Raw genomic sequence first — 23,020 nt, forward strand, 5'->3', positions numbered from 1 at the left:
ACAAGGTAAAAATCTGTCGTTCTGCTCATGAACAAGGCTGTAAACCCACTGTTCCCTAGTAGGCTGTCATTGAAAATAAGAATTTCTTCTTAACTGACTTGCCTAGTTAACATATATTTATGAAAATACCCTCAAATTAAAGGTGACATCATCTACTGTCGCCTCATATGACACATTTGATTTCAAATCCAAAATGCTGGAGTATAAAGCAAAAAAAGAACAAATCTTGACTGTCCAAATAAATACGGAGAAGAGTGTATTTTAGATGTACTGAAGAGGTACTTTTCCTTGACTTGCTCCTCTGACAATATTACTGACCTTGTTATCCTGCATGGGGCTGTGTGTGTGTGTGTGTGTGTGTGTGTGTGGACAGTCAAATTATGTAATGGAGTACTGTTCTGGGTCAAACACTGGGCCTTTATACCTATCTACAGAGTTATGTACTTATTTGACCGTTCCATCCACTTATTCCTACAGTGTGTTACCAATAGTTATCCACTTATTTGTACCTAGTTATCAGTCACACGTCACGGTATACTGCTTAGCTTTCAGTTGAACACAGTGCTGTTCTACTGTTTAACACAAGTGCATCCCTATTTAAATGCTTTATTCCTATCCACAATGTAATGTTTTTTTCTCAACAGAAATCTAACATTCCTTCCCACTTCTCCACAATGCCTTTACAAACCACACCCCACTAACAACACATTAGCCTCATCTTAATTCACTCTGACAATTAACCACACACTGTGTTTAACCACAGCACACCAAACGTTATTGCTAATGACTCGGATATCCGTAATATCACTGAATTAGCAGACAATGTGCTGGCAGTGTACACCACGTTCGATAGGCCTAGATCTCATGAAATATAAATCCGGCATTCTGAATCATTAAGGGAACATATGTATTCTCATATTCTTCCCTCAGAAAAATAACATTTTTTTCTGGTCTGTAGTCACTCCTCATGACTGGTGCCAACATGGTCTCATTAGATGAATGTAAAAAATAATGACATTTAACCATTGTAGTCACAGTACATGTCACCTCAGATTACATATTAGTTATTTGTCATTAACAGTACCTCTGGCTGCTCAGAGTTAATCAGTATACAGTTGAAGTCGGAAGTTTACATACACCTTAGCCAAATACATTTAAACTCAGTTTTTCACAATTCCTGACATTTAATCCTAGTAAAAATTCCCTGTTTTAGGTCAATTACGATCACCACTTTATTTGAAGAATGTGACATGTCAGAATAATAGTAGAGAGAATGATTTATTTCAGCTTTTATTTCATTCATCACATTCCCAGTGGGTCAGAAGTTTACATACCATTTACAAATTGACAGAAGTGTAACATTGCCTTTAAATTGTTTAACTTGGGTCAAACATTTCGGGTAGCCTTCCACAAGCTTCCCACAATAAGTTGGGTGAATTTTTGCCCATTCCTCCTGACAGAGCTGGTGTAACTGAGTCAGGTTTGTAGGCCTCCTTGCACGCACACGCTTTTTTAGTTCTGCACACACATTTTCTATAGGATTGAGGTCAGGGCTTTGTGACGGCCACCAATACCTTGACTTTGTTGTCCTTAAGCAATTTTGCCACAACTTTGAAAGTATGCTTGGGGTCATTGTCCATTTTGAAGACACATTTGTGACCAAGCTTTAACTTCCTGACTGATGTCTTGAGATGTTGCTTCAATATATCCCCATAATGATGCCATCTTTTTTGTGAAGTGCACCAGTCCCTCCTGCAGCAAAGCACCATCACAACATGATGCTGCCACCCCCGTGATTCACGGTTGGGATGGTGTTCTTCGGCTTGTAAGCCTCCCCCTTTTTCTTCCAAACATAACGATGATCATTATGGCTAAACAGTTATATTTTTGTTTCATCAGACCAGAGGACATTTCTCCAAAAAGTACGATATTTGTCCCCATGTGCAGTTGCAAACCGTAATCTGTTTTTTTAATGGGGGTTTTGGAGCAGTGGTTTCTTCCTTGCTTAGCGGCCTTTCAGGTTATGTCAATATAGGACTCTTTTTACTGTGGATAAAGATACTTTGTACTGGTTTCCTCCAGCATCTTCACAAGGTCCTTTGCTGTTGTTCTGGGATTGATTTGCACTTTTCGCACCACAGTACGTTCATCTCTAGGAGACAGAACGTGCCTCCTTCCTGAGCGGTATGATGGCTGCGTGGTCCCATGGTGTTTATACTTGCGTACTATTGTTTGTACAGATGAACGTGGTACATTCAGGCGTTTCGAAATTTCTCCCAAGGATGAACCAGACTTGTGGAGGTCTACATTTTATTTCTGAGGTCTTGGCTGATTTCTTTTGAATTTCCCATGATGTCAAGCAAAGAGGTACTGAGTTTGAAGGTAGGCCTTGAAATACATCCATAGGTGCACCTCCAATTGACTCAAATTATGTCAATTAGCCTATCAGAAGCTTCTAAAGCCATGACATAGTTTTCTGGAAATTTCCAAGGTGTTTATAGGCACAGTCAACTCAGTGTATGTAAACTTCTGAGCCAGTGGAATTGTGATACAGTAATAAAATAATCTGTCGTTAAACAAATGTTTGAAAAATTACTTGTGTCATGCACAAAGTAGATGTCCTAACCGACTTGCCAAAACTATAGTTTGTTAACAAAAAATTTGTGGAGTGGTTGAAAAACGAGTTTTAATGACTCCAACCTAAGTGGATGTAAACTTCCGACTTCAACTGTATATCTCCCAAGCCCTTAAAATTACTCGTAACAGCAAACTGGAAATAGTTGAACCAGTCAATGGACTCTCATTAAATGTAACATTGATGTCCAGTAAGTGTAGTCAACTGGGATTCCACTTGAGCAGTTTGTCTGCCAAAAGCACTAATTCTGACTCAATTCCCCTGATTCCATCCCCTTCAAAAGGCTTTAATTATGGCCTGCATGGAGGTGAGGCCTTGCCCTCTGTTCCTGTTCTGTGGGGTTAATTTGAGTCACAATGGGTCACTGAATTTCTGCCCGTCTGCTTCCACTGAAGAGGGTCATCATCATTAGGTACAGGGAGAGAGCAAATCCACTGAAGATCATTGCCTTGGCCTACCGCTCTGGGTGAAATCATATGAACACACAAATGAGTGGAAACATTTTTTAAGTAGGCTACCGCTTAGTGAGTAAAATGTTTTGGCTCAGGGGTTGATAGGAACATGAAGTTTTTTTCTAATATGCAAAAGTTGTACTTTATTTTGTACTAGTTTTCCTAAATCTAGGCACTGGTTTTCCTAAAGGCTTGCTTTGCACAAAATAAGATGCTTGTAGCTGTACTCACAAACTTTACCTTCATGGCGAAAACATTGGATTCCATTGAAATCCCAAGGCTACCTATTTCTGAAGTTTACGCAGTAAAATAAATGTTTAAGAACAAGTGTACACATCTTTATGCTACCTTATGCTTTGAGATGTGAGGAAATGTCCACCCAACTACAAATTACCTGTCTAGAAATTACTAGTACTAGTAAACAAGTGTATACAGACCGTTCCTTGCAAGGTTTCTACAACTGGATTGAAAATATGAGCAATGTAACCCAATGGAGATTACCGACTAATATACCCTATTTACCAAAAAGGAACACTAGTGTGAAAACATGACAGGTTTACAGCCACCAAAGAGACTTGCTTTCAGAACCCAGTAAAAATCTCTTCCCTACTTTTCCAAACATACCCGTCCTCAAAATACATTCTGTTTTGCCTCTCAGAACTTCTACAAGCAGACGCATCCCAGCTACTCCCGGACCTAATTGGCGACAAAATGTTTTTCTGAATAAAATAACCGTCTAAAATCTGCTCCAGCAGTAGTTCCCCAGAGACCCAGCTATGGCAGTGCTGAGGCTGTCAACATCTCATGGATGTCTCTCCAGTCCCTACACTCCCAATAACAACCACAGGCTGTCGTGCTCCATACTCCCCATCTCACGAACGGCCGTCTTTACCCCCACTAAAACCAACAATTTTACTATCATGTTTTTGGTCGAGGTAGAAAATGTAGAATTGTCCCTTTTAGAATCTAAAAGTGGATTATAAGAGATCATTAAAAAGCACTGGCCTAAATTCATGTTATGCTTGTCTTGAACTAGATCAAACCTCACTATTATGTATGTCTCTAGATCAATCGTCAGAATACTGTATGTCTCAGAGTCCCTGAGTTACATTTTTTTCCAGTGCTGCTAAAATAGGTCTCAAGTATGTTAATTACCTCTGTGCTAGATAATTGAATAACACAGTTGGTAAACAATTAGCATATTCCATTCATTCAGTTGATTAATCTATAACCCGTTTAGCATCAGTTTGCATACTGACATCAGAACAGTATCAATGTCATCTACGCATTTCTTATTGGGGCAAAATGTATCTTTCCATCTCAGGTGTTGGAATACAAGAATGTAATTATTTTTGGGCCATTACCTGCTATAGCTTATTATAATCAGGTAATAAGCACTATGTACTTGGAAAGATCACAGGGAAATTGATTATTTAAGCAAAAAGGCCCGAGGGGGTGTGGCATATACCACGGCTAAGGGCTGTCTCCTAGCACTCCGCGTTGCGTCATGTATAAGAACAGCCCTTAGTCGTTGTATATTGGTTATATACCACAAGCCCCCGAGGTGCCTTTATTGCTATTATAAACAGGTTGCCAATGTAATTAGAGCAGTAAAAAAGATTTGTTTTGTCATACCCATGGTATACGGTCTGATATACCACGGCTTTCAGCCAATCAGCATTCAGGGCTCGAACCACCCAGTGTAATGATGTGCGCTGAGAGTCGGGAAGCAAGTTCAGGGAGTGAATGTTTTAATAAATAAACACAACATAATACAAAACAAGAAACACGAACAACGCACAGACATGACACTGGAATAGAAACAATAACGCCTGAGGAAGGAACCAACAGGAGTGACACATATAGGGAAGGTAATCAGGGAGGTGATGGAGTCTAGGTGAGTCTGATGACGCGCAGGTGCGCGTAACGGTGGTGACAGGTGTGCGCCATAATGAGCAGCCTAGTGACCTAGAGGCCGGAGAGGGAGCACACTTGACACCCCGTTTATAATGAACTATATGGAACAGAAGAATGATTCAAATGCATTGATATAATAGAATGGAATAATAGAATAAATATAATGCAATAATAGAATAGGAGAATGATTGGAGTGTGTTGTGTAAATGTTCCATTTGACTGTCGCTCAGTATGTATCCTTGGTTGAGGGAGAGAAAAAAACATTCATGTCAACTGCCTCTTGAGTTTTCAATGGTATACACTACTGACATGCAACAACAGAAGATGCTCATTTCACTCTATGCATGCAGAGCCAAAATGAAGCACAATGGAAATAAGGGAATTCAAAATGCCCAAATTGCCTCTGCAATAAACACATTTACATTTAAGGCTGCAAAAAAGTAATGGACTGCTAAATGTGTACCAAGCATTTAAATAAATAATTAAAACACCACCTGCCAGGATAAACTTAGAGCAAATTCCCTGACAGACTCCTAGATTAAACCTCTAACTCTCTTTTTCCCCGGGACAGCATGGAGCATGGTAGGAACTCCATATGCGCTGGGCTACAGGGTCAAGGGGGGTCACAATTCCAGGTGGGACAGAGCAGCTGTGACCTTGAGTGCGACGCACCATCTGGGAAAACCCGTAATGAAGGAAGACGTTGATGATTAGTGAGAGGCGAAAGGTCTCTCATCGCTTTCAGAACGACAAAACCAAGAGGTGAACTCTAAAATGTTGATCTTGTTTTAATGTTCTAAGTGCCAGATCAATTAATGTTAATCGTCAAAATTAAACTATACTGTACTTTTCAGCAAACACCATGGAAATGAATCGGTGTTACAGTACCTTCAGTCAGAAACTGTCCATCTCCCCCTCGTAAAACTACCTTTTCTCTCATTTGATTTTTCACAAGAAAACATTCCTTAGAGACTACAGGCCAACAAGCTAAAAAACCAACAACCAGTCAAAAACAATCTTGATCCAAATTGGAGCCCCTGATGATTGCACTGTACTGAGAAGACTAGGAAAAACAATGGAGCTACCATGTATTGGTGTATCTATCCCTTAAAGTAATATGAAGTACATTTGCATTAGAGGAGATTAATGTTACATTAGAGCAGTGCGGAAGGGCTTTGGATTAAACATTCACGTTTAACAAGCTGTTATCATCTCTCTCTCTCTCTCTCTCTGTCCCTCTGTCTCTCTCTATATATATATATTTGTCTCTCGATCACACTCTCTGTATTTCTCTCTCTCACTGTTAGCACTAGAAGTAGCTGAGACAAAAACCAGCCTAGTGTGAACACTATCCCATGAGAAAACTACAAGAACATGGCTTGGGGTGGAAAGGTGGCGTTAGATCACAGCAGAAAAAAAGAGTCCACTCCTCCTCATACAAAATCCAGACTCTTGTCTCACAGCTGGGGAAAACCCACGGTCTCATGGCTGCTTAAATGTAACGACATGCACGCTCGTTGGTAGACTTCTGGTCCAGAGTGCACATTACATGTTAATGAGTTGGAACACGGACAGCGAAGCAAGAGGCTCAAACTGCCAATTAGGCATATGCTGCAGACGCTACTCGTGTTTCAGATAGGACCATCTGATAGCGATTCAGCTTGGCGCACGGATCTGACTCCCTCCATGAGACGTGGAGACGCTCCAATGGTGAGTCATTAACCACAGACATCCCTTGAAACCACTTAAGAAAAAAAGAGGCCCACTGATTGAACGCCACTCATTCAAAACATCTCTCTCTCTCTCTCGTTTCTCTCTTTTTCTCTCTCTCTGCTCTCCCCTCTCTCATTCATCCAGACCCCTTCCCTCGTGTTACTGTAAGCACTTTAACCCAGTGCTTATCTTAGATTTAGTGACACAAAATGTATTTTTCTCCCATCACTGTTTGCTTTTACTCTGTAACCCATTATTTGAACAGTTTCATACGAATGTGATAGAATTCAATCAGAATAAATGTTAATTCAATGTTAATGTTAGTTTTGGCTTGTGTCAAACATCAGGTTTAAAAAATGCCCTGAAGTCTTGTCAAACCAAGAGACTTTATACGGCTAACTCAAATATACATGGGTCATGTTCCGCTGTGCTCCAACAGTATACCTACTTTCTCAACAGTGGTATGACAACCTCTCAGACCGAGGTTGTTTTTCTTGACCATGAGGCCAGTGAACCAACATCCAAACCCTATAGGGGCTCTGTGTCATACAAGCTCCGACTAGGACCTCATATCACTCCCTGCGTTGTTAGAAGTTCATTTTCTCCCGATATGCACACAGTAAAATTGATAGTGACAAGTCAATTTTCCACATTCCGCACGGAGCGGCGTCCCCTCAGTCCAAACCGCACACATCTGCAGACAACCGACCGGCCGCCTTGCCTTGCATGGAGAGAGAGGAGAAAGTTGGTGCCAAAAGCAGTTTGCTCGGCATCCCTTTAACCTTGGCATGATTACCTGTGAGGCAGTTTAAGTTAATCAGTCTCCCCCTCGTTCGGCTTGGAGCGAACTGTGGCTCATTGTGAAAACAGAGTGAGAGAGGCAGAGAGAGGGAGGCAGAGAGAGCTAGGCCGGGTGTGTGCGGCAGTACAGCAGTAGGCTATAGCACACCTCTCTGTCTCTGTAACAGAGACAAGGTTAGCGATAGAACAGATCTCCAGGGGCCCTCTGCCTCCTCCTTCGCCTCTTATCCACACAATGGGCTGACAGAGGAATTAGCCCCACGCCAGGCATCTCCATCAAACAGGCTCGTCATTAATTATGCCATCAATCACGGCCTGCATGACATGCAGGTTCACAATTAGCGGCTATTGGAATGTAGCTCGGAGTCTTTGGGCATCGTGCCACATCTCCAGCTCCTTGGGGAAATAAAGGCCATAGATAGCCTATACACTCTTTGAAAAAAGGTTCCAAAAGGGTTCTGCGGCTGTCCCCATAGGAAAAACCTTTTTAGCTCCACGTAGAACACTTTTTGGTTCCATGTATAACCCTTTCCACAGAGGGTTTTTACCTGGAACCAAAAGGGGTTCTTCAGAGAGTTCTCCTAAGGGGACAGCCGAAGAACATTTTTTTTTCTAGATAGCACCTTTCTTTATAAGAGTGTACACCACTGAGGAATGAGAGGAGAGTGACTGGAAATGGAGTGGGGAATGTATTGTATAGTGGGTCTAGTGTATGTGGATGTTCATGCATTGATATTATGTGTAATGTGGAAATACTGTATGTTTGCTGAATAATAAAGAAATAAATGATATAGAAATGGAAACCATATAACTGATGCTGGAAACTTGACATTTAAGAAATGTCAAAATAACGGTATCAAATATGTTTTGTAGATTGATAGAGTTTTGATATTTTCTTTTTTCAATACACCAAATAAAAACCCAAATTACATTAGCTTTGATCAGGTATTTGTAAAACAAAATTAATCCTATACCTGCATAAATTAAATAGTGTTCGATAACATAGCCTTCCGGCCCACATTCTCATAGCTCTTAAACTGTGCAGGTATGAGATGGCTGCTCGCCGTGTGTCAATGGCTCTGCCTCTGTCTCAATGTGCAGCGCACAGTAGATACTGCAGCCGTATAGACAAACCTAGCTGATAAATTGGTGGGCAGAACTGAACACAAACTGATCCATTAGATTAGTAATGAATGTGTTTTCTCTCAGCAGCACATCACTCAGTGTGTGTGTGTGTGTGTGTGTGTGTGTGTGTGTGTGTGTGTGTGTGTGTGTGTGTGTGCTCATTGAGATGACTGTTCATTGAGTCACTGATACCTCCCCCACAGTGAATAATTTAGAGCCAATATGGGGTCTCACCCAGATCTTAATTCCTACGAGCTGCTCTAACATCTTCAAAAACAATGGACTCTTTTTAGTTGAATCTGGGCAATACCTTAGCTGTAGTGTTGGCTATATGCCTAAAACAAATAAACTCAGCAAAAGAAGAAACGTCCCTTTTTCAGGACCCTGTTTTTCAAAGGTAATTCGTAAAAATCCAAGTACCTTCACAGATCTTCGTTGTACAGGGTTTAAGCACTGTTCATTGCTTGTTCAATGAACCATAAACAATTAATGAACATGCACCTCTGGAACGGTCGTTAAGACACTAACAGCTTACAGACGGTAGGTAATTAAGGTCACAGTTATGAACACTTAGGACACTAAAGAGGCCTTTCTACTAACTCTGAAAAACACCAAAATAAAGATGCCCAGGGTCCCTGCTCATCTGCGTGACGTGCCTTAGGCATGCTGCAAGGAGGAATGAGGACTGCAGATGTGGCCAGGGCAGTAAATTCCAATGTCCGTAATGTGAAACGCCTCAGACAGCGCTACAGGGAGACAGGACGGACAGCCGATCATCCTCGCAGTGGCAGACCAAGTGTAACAACACTTGCACAGGATCGGTACATCCGAACATCACACCTGCGGGACAGGTACAGGATGGCAACAACAACTGCCCGAGTTAGACCAGGAACGCACAATCCCTCCATCGGTGCTCAGACTGTCCGCAATAGGCTGAGAGAGGCTGGACTCAGGGCTTGTAGGCCTGTTGTAAGGCAGGTACTTACCAGACATAACTGGCAACAACGTCGCCTATGGGCACAAACCCACCGTCGCTGGACCAGACAAGACTGGCAAAAGGTGCTCTTCACTGACGAGTCGCGGTTTTGTCTCACCAGGGGTGATGGTCGGATTCGCGTTTATCATCGAAGGAAGGGGCGTTACACTGAGGCCTGTACTCTGGAGCAGGATCGATTTGGAGGTGGAGAGTCCATCATGATGTGTCACAGCATCATCGGACTGAGCTTGTTGTCATTGCAGGCAATTTCAACGCTGTGCGTTACAGGGAAGACATCCTCCTCCCTCATGTAGTACCCTTCATGCAGGCTCATCCTGATATGACCCTCCAGCATGACAATGCCACCAGCCATACTGCTCGTTCTGTGCATAATTTCCTTCAAGACAGGAATGTCAGTGTTCTGCCATGGCCAGCGAAGAGCCCGGATCTCAATCCCATTGAGCATGTCTGGGACCTGTTGGATCGGAGGGTGAGGGCTAGGGCCATTCCCCCCAGAAATGTCCGGGAACTTGCAGGTGCCTTGGTGGAAGAGTGGGGTAACATCTCATAGCAAGAACTGGCAAATCTGATGCAGTCCATGAGGAGGAGATGCACTGCAGTACTTAATGCAGCTGGTGACCACACCAGATACTGACTGTTACTTTTGATTTTGACCCCCCCCCTTTGTTCAAGGTCACATTATTCAATTTCTGTTAGTCACATGTCTGTGGAACTTGTTCAGTTTATGTCTCAGTTGTTGAATATTTTTATGTTCATACAAATATTTACACATGTTAAGTTTGCTGAAAATAAACACAGTTTACAGTGAGAGGACGTTTCTTTTTTTGCTGAGTTTAGTATTGATGCTAGAGGGTCAGGATGACTATTGATTTGGTAAAATCTCACTCAGTGCTCATATTGAATAAATGGGACATTCAAGGATAGGACTGCGTGGTATTCTGTTAAAATGACAGCGGGGACGAAAGCAGACCTTACAGGGTCAGGTGTTTATTTTTTTATAGGACTACCTGTGTTGCTGCTGCCTGACACACGTGTAACTCCCGACTGAAGAAGGGATGAAGTTGAGTCGGAGGGCCGTTGATGCAGCACCTCCTCTCTATGTCTTTCTACCTCTCTCTGCTCAGAGTATCAGCCAACTAGAATTCATATTATTGATTATAATGTCGGCTAACTCAAGCGGTAACAAGTGTTAATCAAATATTATGCTGCTGTGGCAGTACTGTTGCTATTTAAACTAGGTAGCTAGCTACACACATTCGACTGCATCTCTCAAGCCATGCATGTTTGGAAACCCGGCACGCACAATCCCCGTACAGGACAGACTGGAAAGAAGGTGTAACCAGCGCGCGCAAGCTCCTTACAGCGCAGATCAACAGGTGCAACCAACCCGGGGTGGAAGGTGGCGAACTTGACCACATCACTATGACTTGCAGCGGGCAGTGGGTTCCAGAAAATATTTTTTGGGGAAATTATACCACCACCTAAAAGGGCACTTTGGAAACTGGAAGGACAAAGGGTTATGTGCTCTGCATAGGTAGAGCCCTATCTGTACACGTGCCTGATTGACAGCAGTTGTCCAACTATTCAGCCATTAGACAACATTTTATGAAATGAGCCGGATAGGATGCCAGAAAGCAAAATATTAATATTTTATGCAATCTTAGCATTGACCTCAGGGACGCAACTTTCACTGGGGATGGGGTGGTCATGTCCCCTTCACATTCTGAAATTGCACTCCCCCCCCCCCCCCCCCCCCAGTTTTATCATTGCAACAATGATACACAAAGCGGCACCGGTGTGCTTTAGGACCATGGAGATGCCTCAGAGAGGTTGCGTAGGCTGCTTGGAGATTCCAGCTGTCTGGATTGAGGACCATGCGGACACCACAGAGCAGACAGACAGGCTGTGTGAAAGGCAAAGCTTCTGGAAGGCTTGCTGGACCAGCACGGGAGAGTTGAACAGTGGCAGCTGCTGTCAATGTGTTGCCTCTTTCTCTGAGTTGTTAAAGCAAGCAGAGCAGAAACTGGCTACTCTTTAGTTGACTGATCATCATCAGTGATATAGCTGGAAAGGTAACTGCTGTTTAACTTAACATAAAATAACTAAACGAGTGTTTATTCCCAGTGCTGAGCTATTACCTTGTGTAACTGACATACAATGTCAGCTAACGTTTCATCCCCTCTCGACTGAGGTGAACAAATTAGCTAGCTAGTAGCTAACTTATCACAGCCAGTTCAGCTCTAGCCTCTAGATAGCGATATGAGGTGGCTATTATTACTTTATAATTATCTATATTATTATCTAACAGCTGTTTTTTGTATGGAAATATTTTGTCGTTGTTTTGTCCCGTTTCAACGGAAGTAAATGAACTTGGCTAGCTTTCGTCAATTGACGTATCGTTAGAGAGTGAGCTGACCAAAAGTTAGCTAACGTTAGCATTTATTTTTGCCTCAATCACACTAGACCTGAATTAAGCCATGAAACCAGCAACCAAACGATTGAATACCGATATTCGAAAGTTTTTTCAGTGCAAAGTTCATTTTTATTAATCAGTATAGCAATGCAAAGTTTTTGATCTGTCAGATTCCCTAGCTAGGCCCCTACTTTTCACACTAACACAGTAATATAGAGCTCTACAGGCTTCACTGTCATGGTGCACAGTCAGTACACAACACTATGCTCATCATGTCTTAGCAGGATCAGATGGTGACATCTGTCCCAGCAGGGTCAGATAGCCAGGGAAGACCAGTCTCCGGTGACTTTTGCAGCAATATCAGTGAATGATACAAAGTTCCTTCTTGAGTTGATGGGTAGACCTTCAGTAGCTACATGACAGCAGCTAACCTTAAAGCTACAGTCTGGGATCTGGGAATTTAAATTATTGAACCATTGATTATATTATTGGATAATATAATGTATAAATGTACACAAAGGTAATTCTAATGTCATGCCTCATCTTAGGAGGATCAGATGGTGACAGGGGTCTCAGCAGGGTCATGCAACCAGTAAAGACCAGTCTGTGATGGTGAATTTTTGCAGATACAAAACTTTACTGTCTCTGTGCATCAAACATTGGACAAGACAGATGCTTCAAAGATTGAAACTATTTTAAGGCAGTCTGAAAAACCTCCAAAGTTGATTTCCAAACTGTATCAAGGGTTGATGGAGGCTTTTCTCAATGACACAAAACATGTCAAACAAAAATGTGAGGAAGACTTGGTAGAAGCTATTGATGATGATGAATGGATACAGATAACTGTATGTTAGAATGCCCAGTCATGTTCATATAATCTCAGACATAAATTACTGCATTTTAAGACCATCCATAGAACGTACTATATGCCAGTGAAACTGAATATCATGCACTCAGAAATGTTATTCCTCTGAGGTGTTAAACACAAAAGGGGACATATTTGCATATGTTATGTTCTTGTGAAGGCTGGCTAAGTTCTAGCAAAGGGTATGTTCTCCCTGTTTTTGTTTGTTTGGAAATGTTGATACTGGAGACAGTTATCAGAAGAAACTGTGTAACCAAGTATTTATAGCGGCTAAGAAATGCATTGCCATTCATTTGGAAGGTTGGTTATCCTCCCACAATGTCAAAATGGATGGCAGAAATGTTAAGTTATGTATCACTAGATGTGATTTATTACAAGAATAAGGGTAAAATGGGCAACTTTCATAAGGTCTGGATAACTTATAAGGAATACAGTATGATAAAATTAGTCGGTATTGAAAACATGCCCACATCAGAGGAGATATCTAGTTAGACAATCCCTAGCTGCTCAGTCCTGGCCCTGAGGGTCTGCCGTCCTGTGGTCTGTCACTCTGGCCTTGGACTAACACACCCAAAACCAATAATGAATGTTTCAGTAAGATCCTAAAGCAGAGTGGGGTGTGTTGGGTTGGGGCACCGAGGGCGGGGGACCCCTAAGGACAGGACCGGGCGATCCAGCTATATTTTGTGCAAGTAAAAAAAGCTCTACAGTACTATTAGGTCTTTGGTATTAATACTGAACACAAATATAAACGCAACAATTTAAAAGATTTTGTTGAGTTACAGATCATAAAAGGAAATAAGTTAATTGAAATTAGGCCCTAATCTATGGATTTCACATGATTGGGTAGCGGTGCACAAAGGGCTTTATTATAGACAGAAATACTCATCAGCACCATATTCTCCCTCAGACGATCCCGTTGGTGAAGAAACCGGATGTGGAGGTCATGGGCTCGAGTGGTTACACGTGGTCTGCGGTTATGAGCCGGTTGGACATACTGCCAAATTCTCTAAAACGATGTTAGAGGCAGATCATTGTAGACAAATGTATATTGAATTATCTGGGAACAGCTCAGGTGGACATTCCTGCAATTGCACGCTCCCTCAAAACTTGAGATATCTGTGGCATTGTGTTGTGTGACAAAACGGCATGTTTTAGAGTGGCCATGTATTGTCCCCAGTACAAGGTAAACCTGTGTACTGATCATGCTGTTTAATCAGCTTCTTGATAAGCCACACCTATTAGGTGGATGGATTATCTTGACAAAGGTTAAAATGCTCACTAACAGGGATGTAAACACATTTGTGGACAACATTTTAGAGAAATAGGCTTTTTGTGCGTATGGAACATTTCTTGGATCTTTTATTTCAGCTCAAGAAACATGGGACAAACACTTTACACGTTGCGTTTAGATATTTTTTCAGTGTATATGGAGGATTTGCTGTTTTTGTGTTGACGCTAGGGGTCAGATTTTTAAAAATAACGTTCCCAAGGTAAACGGACAATTTCTCAGGTCCAGATCGTGGAATATGCATATAATTTACAGATTAGGATAGAAAACACTCCAAAGTTTCCAAAACTGTCAAAATATTGTCTGTGAGTATAACAAAACTGATTCTGCAGGCGAAAACCTGAGGAAATATAACCCGGAAGTGATTTATTTTTATTTTTTTATCTGTGTTTCCTGGCCCGTCTTTCTTCCATTTATAAGGGGTATCAACCGGGTTCCTTTTCCATTGGTTTCCTCAGGCTGTGACCAGGCTTTAAACATAGTTTCAGGCTTTTCTTTTGAAAATGTGCGAGATTTTTCAAAACTAGTCAGGTGTCCTTTGATTAGTTCCTGCGTGCGAGAGGGGTAGCTCTCCATTTTCATTCTCTCTTTTATTGAATAGGTTACGGTCCGGTTGAAATATTATAAATATTATAAATATTATAAAAGATTATAAAAAACATTTGACATGTTTCTACGAACATTACGGATACTTTTTGGAATTTTAGTCGAACGGAACGAAGCTTTGGTTTTCTGAACATAACGCGCAACCCAAATGGCGTTTTTTTGTTATAAAAGTAATATCATATCAAAGGTAAGCGATTCATTTTATTGCTTTTCTGACTTTCGTGACCATGCTAATTTGGGGCTAGCTGTTGTAGCATTGATTGATACACTCACAAAAGCTTGGATTGCTTTCGCTGCAAAGCATATTTTCAAAATCTGACACGATAGGTGGATTAACAACAAGCTAATCTGTGTTTTGGTATATTTCACTTGTGATTGCATGACTATAAATATTTTTAGTAATATTTTTGAATCTGATACGTTTGAGAAATTTCTTCTGCCTTTCAGGACCGGAAAGAGGCTGTAGTTTTCTGAACATAACAAAAAAACGCCATTTGGGTCGCGCGTTATAAAAGTAATATTTATCGAACAAAAATAACATTTATTGTGTAACTGGGAGTCTCGTGAGTGCAAACATCCGAAGATTATCAGAGGTAAGCGATTAATTTGATTGCTTTTCTGACTTTCGTGACCATGCTAATTTGGGGCTAGCTGTTGTAGCATTGATTGATACACTCACAAAAGCTTGGATTGCTTTCGCTGCAAAGCATATTTTCAAAATCTGACACGATAGGTGGATTAACAACAAGCTAAGCTGTGTTTTGGTATATTTCACTTGTGATTGCATGATTATAAATATTTTTAGTAATATTTTGCGCCCTGCAATTCAGCGGTTGTTTAGGAAAATGATCTCGCTAAAGGGATTCGTAGCGCAGAGAAGTTAATGTATATTTTTGTGTGTGTGTTAATGTTAATTTTTTGGGTTGTTGTTTGTTTTACTTTTTTTCTCCAATCCTTTCCCTTGGAAAGCTGGAAAGGAAATGATGTTGGTAGAGAGTTGAATTATGTACTAGACTGGTGGGGGTCGGGCTTGCTGGCGGCTCCGTCTAGCTGGGCGGTCTGGATGAAATTTGATAAAGAGGATGTCTTAATAAAGATGATCAAAAATCTTCCATTTTTTTTGTTCAATATTGGATTGTGTAGAAATGCAGGATATGAGCTTTAGATGGCCCAAAAAAGTCCTCCCCCAGACCCCCCGCCAGGTTATGCCCCCCCCCCCCACTTCTAAAGCCAAAGTTGCGCCCCTGATTGAACTCCAACAAAAGAAGAAACTGTAATTGAGAAAACAAAAAGTGCAGAGGAGATTTTGAAGATATTCAATACAGAGAAAGAGATCAGCGAGAGGAATCGGCTTAATATAAATATTTATTGTAGGTGAGTAATATGAAAGCAAGGACAAGGACAACAATGCAACACACTCACCTTTGCTCCTTTTGAAGAAATGCACTGAAATATGACAACACTTGAGCTAAGGGCTCATTCCAAAACTGTGCACACATTACAGAGTCTGTTATTCATTGTCCACAAAGATAATGGAAAAATGAAAAGCTCCATACTCAACTAGTGGACCGTGGACCGGATCCGGACAAAGAACGGGGTCAACTGCAGGTCCCAAAATAAAAAATAAAATAAAAAATACTCTTTTTTTTTTTACTCCATCGAACTTCGACCCCTGGTATCATATAAACACAGATAAGACATGGAAGAATGCAAAGAAGTGCAGGAAATTTGCTTTAATACAGCAAATAAAATCTTTGCCCTATGCAAAATGTGTAGAATTGTGGGAAATTAGTTTTAAAACTGCAACAGTTTCTCCCCGCCAACAAGAGGGGTGTGGAAAGTTTGGGGTCGCATGGATTGCGAGGTGGGGATTTTGTGTATCCCTGGAAATAATAAGAATTCATGTAAACATTGCAGTTTTTGGTCTCTGGTCTCCGTGCTTCTTCACCTGCATTGCTTGCTGTTTGGGGTTTTTGTACAGCACTTTGAGATATCAGCTGATGTAAGAAGGGCTATATAAAAAAAATGATTTGATGGTACAACTTAACCTGGATAAGTTGAGCCACTGAACAGGGTAAGTTAAAGAGATTCTCGTTTAGTTTAGTATACTTTTTATACAGTAGTTCTGAAATTATCAATCACGAGGCAAAAGTGGTCCCCGAAAATTCCGTCCTACGTTACATATTTGCAGATGTGTGCACCACATCATTGCCATCTCTCCGCTGTGTCCACTGAGCCATTGGGCCCAGCCTGCAACCTCAATGGATAATGCTTGGAAGGCCTTTTGCTAGCTGTCAATCAAATACGAGGGGCTGAAGCTCATCGGCTAGGACTCAAATTGCTAGGGGGCTGGCCCTTGTGGGGGGAAATGGCGCAGCACAGCTTCAAGAAAACAGTCGCTTTCAAACTAGGGATTTCGTGGCTAATTGAGGAAAAACAGTAATTCTCCTCATAGATTATGCACGTATGAACTACACATTGACACATCCAGTCCAAACCATGAGGTATAAACAATACTTTCTTAGTCGTCAAAGTACACATGAAATATTATGCAACACTACCTGTCTATGTTTATTTCAAAATTAAACACAATCACTTTGTCTTTTAATGATTTTAAGCATATTTTAACAGAGGCTTATAACCTAACAAACACTTTGTACTTTTTTAAACACTTTTAATTGTGAATAGGGGGCGCTGTTTTCACTTTGGGAAAAAATCGTGCCCAATTTAAACTGCCTCGTACTCTATTCTAGATCGTACAATATGCATATTATTATTACTATTGGATAGAAAACACTCTCAAGTTTCTAAAACTGTTTGAATTATATCTGTGAGTAAAACAGAACTCATTTGGCAGCAAACTTCCAGACAGGAAGTGAAAAATCTGAAAACGATGCTCTGTTCCAGGGCCTGCCTATTCAATTGCCTAATATCTATGGATTTGCATGCACTGCATACGCCTTCCACTAGATGTCAACAGGCAGTGGAAGGTGGAATGGGGTGTTTAGCTTGATCTGAGGTCGAACAAGAGCTCTTGGAATGACGTGACCACAATTTCCTTTCTCTACCTAGGCGCGGGAAGGACATCGACATTGGCTTCTGAAAAGCGTTTGGTATAGACGGTGGATATCTCCGGCTCTGATTTTATTTGATAGATGTGTTAAAAACATCATAAAGTAGTTTTTTTCAACCGAGTTGTATCAGTTTATTCAACGTTTATTGCGACTTTTGGCATTTTCCTTTCTTTGCGTCAGGAGAAGATGGGCATGTTCGCGCCACATGGCTAGCTAAGGTTGCTAATTCGACAGGAGAAGAGGACATTCTAAAACCAAACAACGATTTATTCTGGACCTAGGACTCCTTGTACAAGATTCTGATGGAAGCTCAACAAAAGTAAGAACAATTTATGATGTTATTTCGTATTTCTGTGGAAAATGTTGAGTCCTATTTTCTGCCCTTTTTGCGGGCGCTGTCTCGCTATAACGTAAGCTGTTTGTTATGGTAAAGTTATTTTTAAAAATCTAACACGGCGGTTGCATTAAGAACTAGTGTATCTTTCATTTGCTGTCCAACATGTATTTTTTAGTAAAGTTTATGATGAGTTCTTTGGTCAGATTAGGTGAGTGTCCAAAATATCTCCGGACAATTTGGTGAATCGATGCTACATATTCACAATGTATAACCACGGTTTGCAGCTCTAAATATGCACATTTTCGAACAAAACATAAGTGTATTGTATAACCTGATGTTATAGGACTGTCATCTGATGAAGTTTGTCAAGGTTAGTGAATAATTTTATATCTTTTGCTGGTTTTTACGATCCTTACCTTTTGCTGCTGATAAATGCATTTGTGTGTTTGGCTATTGTGGTAAGCTAATATAATGCTATATTGTGTTTTCGCTGTAAAACACTTAAAAAATCGGAAATATTGGCTGGATTCACAAGATGTTTATCTTTCATTTGCTGTACACCATGTATTTTTCATAAATGTTTTATGATGAGTATTTAGGTATTTCACGTTGCTCTCTGTAATTATTCTGGCTGCTTTGGTGATATTTTTGATGGTAGCTGCAATGTAAAACTATGATTTATACCTCAAATATGCACATTTTTGAACAAAACATACATTTATTGTATAACATGTTATAAGACTGTCATCTGATGAAGTTGTTTCTTGGTTAGTGACTAATTATATCTCTATTTGGTCGGTTTTGTGATAGCTACCTATGTGGTAGAAAAATGCTGAAAATATGCGGTTGAGTCTTTTGCTATTGTGGTTAGCTAATAGAAATACATATTGTGTTTTCGCTGTAAAACATTTAAAAAATCGGAAATTATGGCTGGATTCACAAGATGTTTATCTTTCATTTGCTGTATTGGACTTGTGATTTCATGAAAATTATATTATATAATATCCCTGTCGCGTTAGGCTAGGCTATGCTGGTCAGCTTTTTTGATGAGGGGGATCCCGGATCCGGGAGAGAGAAGCGGTAGAGGTTTTAACGTTGTTACCTCGCCTTGTATTACGCTTGGGAAGAAAACACTTACATTTACTCAACTTGCATATTGGCTCAATTTACCCCATGGCCATAGGCTCAACCTACCCCAAGGCAAACATTTTGACTATATTCACCTACACAGCTACAAGGATGCACTTTCATGCTAGGTTTAGGACTTCACATTAAAGCTTATAGAGATTCCAACTGATTATATAGAACAATCTTAAAATTATCTAGATTGGTTTAAATACAAGCATCATGAAACCTCTCATCTGTTTTTTGACCTAACTTCCTTACCACTTTTCCATGTGTTTTTTTCCTTCAGAGTCCTTGAAATGGTGACCTCTTCCTAAATATTTGGTCAAATTATTAATTTTCTGTATGATTTTCGAGAAAGAACGGGGGCTCAATTTACCCCACTCTCCCTAGTGGTTGAACAACAAAAACTATGTTTCTACCCCCCACCCCTAAAGTCATAGTATCATGGTAGGTCACCTGTCAAGTCAATCGGTCAATCAGTCAGTCAGTAATTGCTGCAGATGTGCTCAATAGTGCTTTAGTGGTTGCTCAACTAAAAGTTTTGAGATTATGCTGCGGGATTTAGAGGTAACTTGGAGTTTAGTACGGTACGCTGCTTCACTGTGTCACTGCTCCAGACCAGAGCAAGGGGGATTTAGAGCACTGATTATGCTTACTGGAAAAGACTCTTTCAAAATGAATGGAAGAGGCAAGTGGAAGGGGAAAAGACAGCATTCAGAGGTCAAGACGGCGCTGCTCTGAGACAAACATGGGGACTGGTCTTGATAAATCAATGAGATTTTTATTTTCACTGAATCTCCGTTTGGATATTGGTTAGACTACAATTAGGGTGTGGAAATGTTAGGATTATTTTGCTCTTACTGTAGTACTGTAGCCTACTCCCGACCGGTCACGTTGTAGAGCGTCATTATGGGCTATTAGCAGGACAATAGACTCTTGCCAAGAAGGAGGGTAGGGGTAGAATTGTATCGTCAAATGTATTTCTTAGTTAGGTTGGCTGTATCAAAACCGGCCGTGATTGGGAGTCCCATTGGCCGGCGCACAATTGGCCCAGAGTCGACCAGGTTTGGTCAGTGTAGGCGATCATTGTAAATAAGAATTTGTTCTTAACTGACTTGCCTATTAAATAAAGGTCACATTGTACAGCCCCATATTTTCCTAACAGAAACCCTGAAGGTTTAGTTTTTAGTTTTTCTTGGAATAGAAACACCATAATATTTATCAAATGAATGAAGCTAAATTTCTTAATCCCATATACTATGTTCTTACAAAAAAGGTTTTAAATTCTCTAGTACAGCCAATATTGAAGACTGTCAAATGCTTGTCAAAGATGCCCTCTGGTGGACAAACTAGCACTCTCGAGCATTAATGGCAACAATGGCTGACAATTAAATAACGTGCCATAGATTTCTGCGGCAGCCCGCAAGGTGTGCTGCAGTATCACGCAACTTTTACAGGAAGAACCACTGTATGGTACTCCCCAAAGCATGGTGCAACACACAGGGGTGTGTCACAATGTACTTTGTCAGCCTCCTCTGCTTCCTTCTCCTGGTGCTGGACAGTGCCCCCATGTGCGGCTGCCTTGAGAAGCATTTTGAGGGACTTCATAGGGAAAATGCAGTGCAGGGGATTGTCTGCAGAATGACAGCCCCAGTGAATGGACGCCAAGGGGTGTGGTGCTCCTCCAGCAGCTCTCTCGTGAGGTTCTCTCAGTACTTTTGGTAGGCAATCACCTTGCCTATGGGGGAGAGGGATAGGGAGTGGGGAGGATGAGGGAATGGGAAGGTGGGTGAGATATTGTTAATATAATTGCATAATTGAAGTGTTTGTGGTTTGTCTGTGAACTTTATGTCCAATTACAAAAAAACTTGTTCAGTTATTATCTCACTGGTAAGCTGGCAGTGAACTATGTGGCCATTGAAGACAGCAGTGTCGATGAGATGGAAAAATATATTCTTATACCACTTGGTGGTTTTCTGAGCAAATGCCACAAAACTGTTTATTATGTCCACCTTATCCACAGCCCCCATTTTGCGATTATAGTCAAGCACAGTCTGCTTAGATCTTTCTCTCTCCCACCAGGTGGTATACCTTCCCTGTGGCTCTCTCTTCCCCGTAGCTCCAAGGCGTAGCAATTGGTGTCCTCCACCATGTCTCCCACAAGCTCCTCTGTTTGAAACCGCTTGAAGCACTCTGCCTCAGAGTGAGATGGCAAGAGGCTTTGCACTCCAGACAGGGACTCACCAAAGCCAACAGCAAGACCAGAGGGGTGAAATGGATGGCAGCCTTCCAGTGACTGCAGACCTCCTGCACCTCACCAAATGTTGATCTGCCTCCATCACCACCAGCATCTTCAGTGAGACCTGGGACTTCGTTGTTGGGCAAGGGTTCCTCAGATTTTCAATGGCCACAAGGTTGGGAGGCAGCTCCTCACTGTCACTCTCAGAATCTGATTCCTCACTTTCATACTCAGACTGTGTCAGAATTCACAAAAATCTCTATAATTTCCGCATTTGTGAGTTGTCTCCTTTTGAAAGGAATTGCTAATGCTACAGCTTAGCCCACTAGCTACATATATAAACAACAACACTGAATGGATCTGAGTGGGAGTCAGGGGTAATGTTATTGGCTGCCAGTGTGGTACTGAAGATTTGTTGCAACAGATGGTTTGTTTACATAGCAGGTTAGGATAATTAACGTGGAAGGTTCGGTGAATGTTGGTTGACACCATTAAATGCATTCTGGGTGTCACGTACATCCGTCAGACCAAAGATGTTACGACAAAACGAGGTGAAGGACTGGTTCACTCGTCTTTCACGTAAGCTTCCGGAAGTGAATGATGGTAAATGACACTGCTTGCACACCGCACGCAGACCCAACTCGTCTTGTCACCCTGCCTTATATTTGGTTGATGTGGAAAAAGAAACATGGCAGCGCACACAAACTCTACCCACCGATATTAGAAAGTGTTTTACTCAATTATTTCGATCACTGGTTAGCTCACCCGTCATGTGATAAATGGTAAATAGTAATTGCTATTAGCTAACGAATATTATATTTTCTGTCAGGTGAGAGTTACCTAAATATGACTGCTTGTGTTAGCTCACTCTTTATCAGTTAGTGTTAGGACTAACATAGACTACATTTGTCACGTTCCTGACCTGTTTTCCTTTTTTCTTGTATTTATTTAGTTGGTCAGGGCGTGAGTTGGGTGGGTTGGTCTATGTGTGTTTTTCTATGTTGGGGTTTTTGTGTTCGGCCTGGTATGATTCTCAGTCAGAGGCAGCTGTAGATCGTTTGTCCCTGATTGAGAATCATACTAAGGCAGCCGGGGTTTCACGTGTGTTTTGTGGGTGGTTGTATCGCGTGTCTGCATTCGTGCCACACGGGACTGTTTGTCGATTGTTTTCATGGTGTTCTTTTGTTTCGTGTTCAGTTTCGATATAATAAATAATCATGGCCACTAATCACTCCGCATATTGGTCTGATCCTTCTCGCCTCTCCTCCTCGTCCGAGGAGGAGGATTACGACGATCGTTACAACATTTTCCAATTTGGATGAGAATTGTTTTGTGCTGTTGAGACTTCTTTGAATGTCTGAACATCTGCATCCAAATATAAACTCTTCTCTTTAAGGACATGAAGTTGTAAAAGATTGTGTTTGTGC

Source organism: Salvelinus namaycush, chromosome 29, assembly GCF_016432855.1.
Source record: "Salvelinus namaycush isolate Seneca chromosome 29, SaNama_1.0, whole genome shotgun sequence".
NCBI classification, from domain to species: domain Eukaryota; kingdom Metazoa; phylum Chordata; class Actinopteri; order Salmoniformes; family Salmonidae; genus Salvelinus; species Salvelinus namaycush.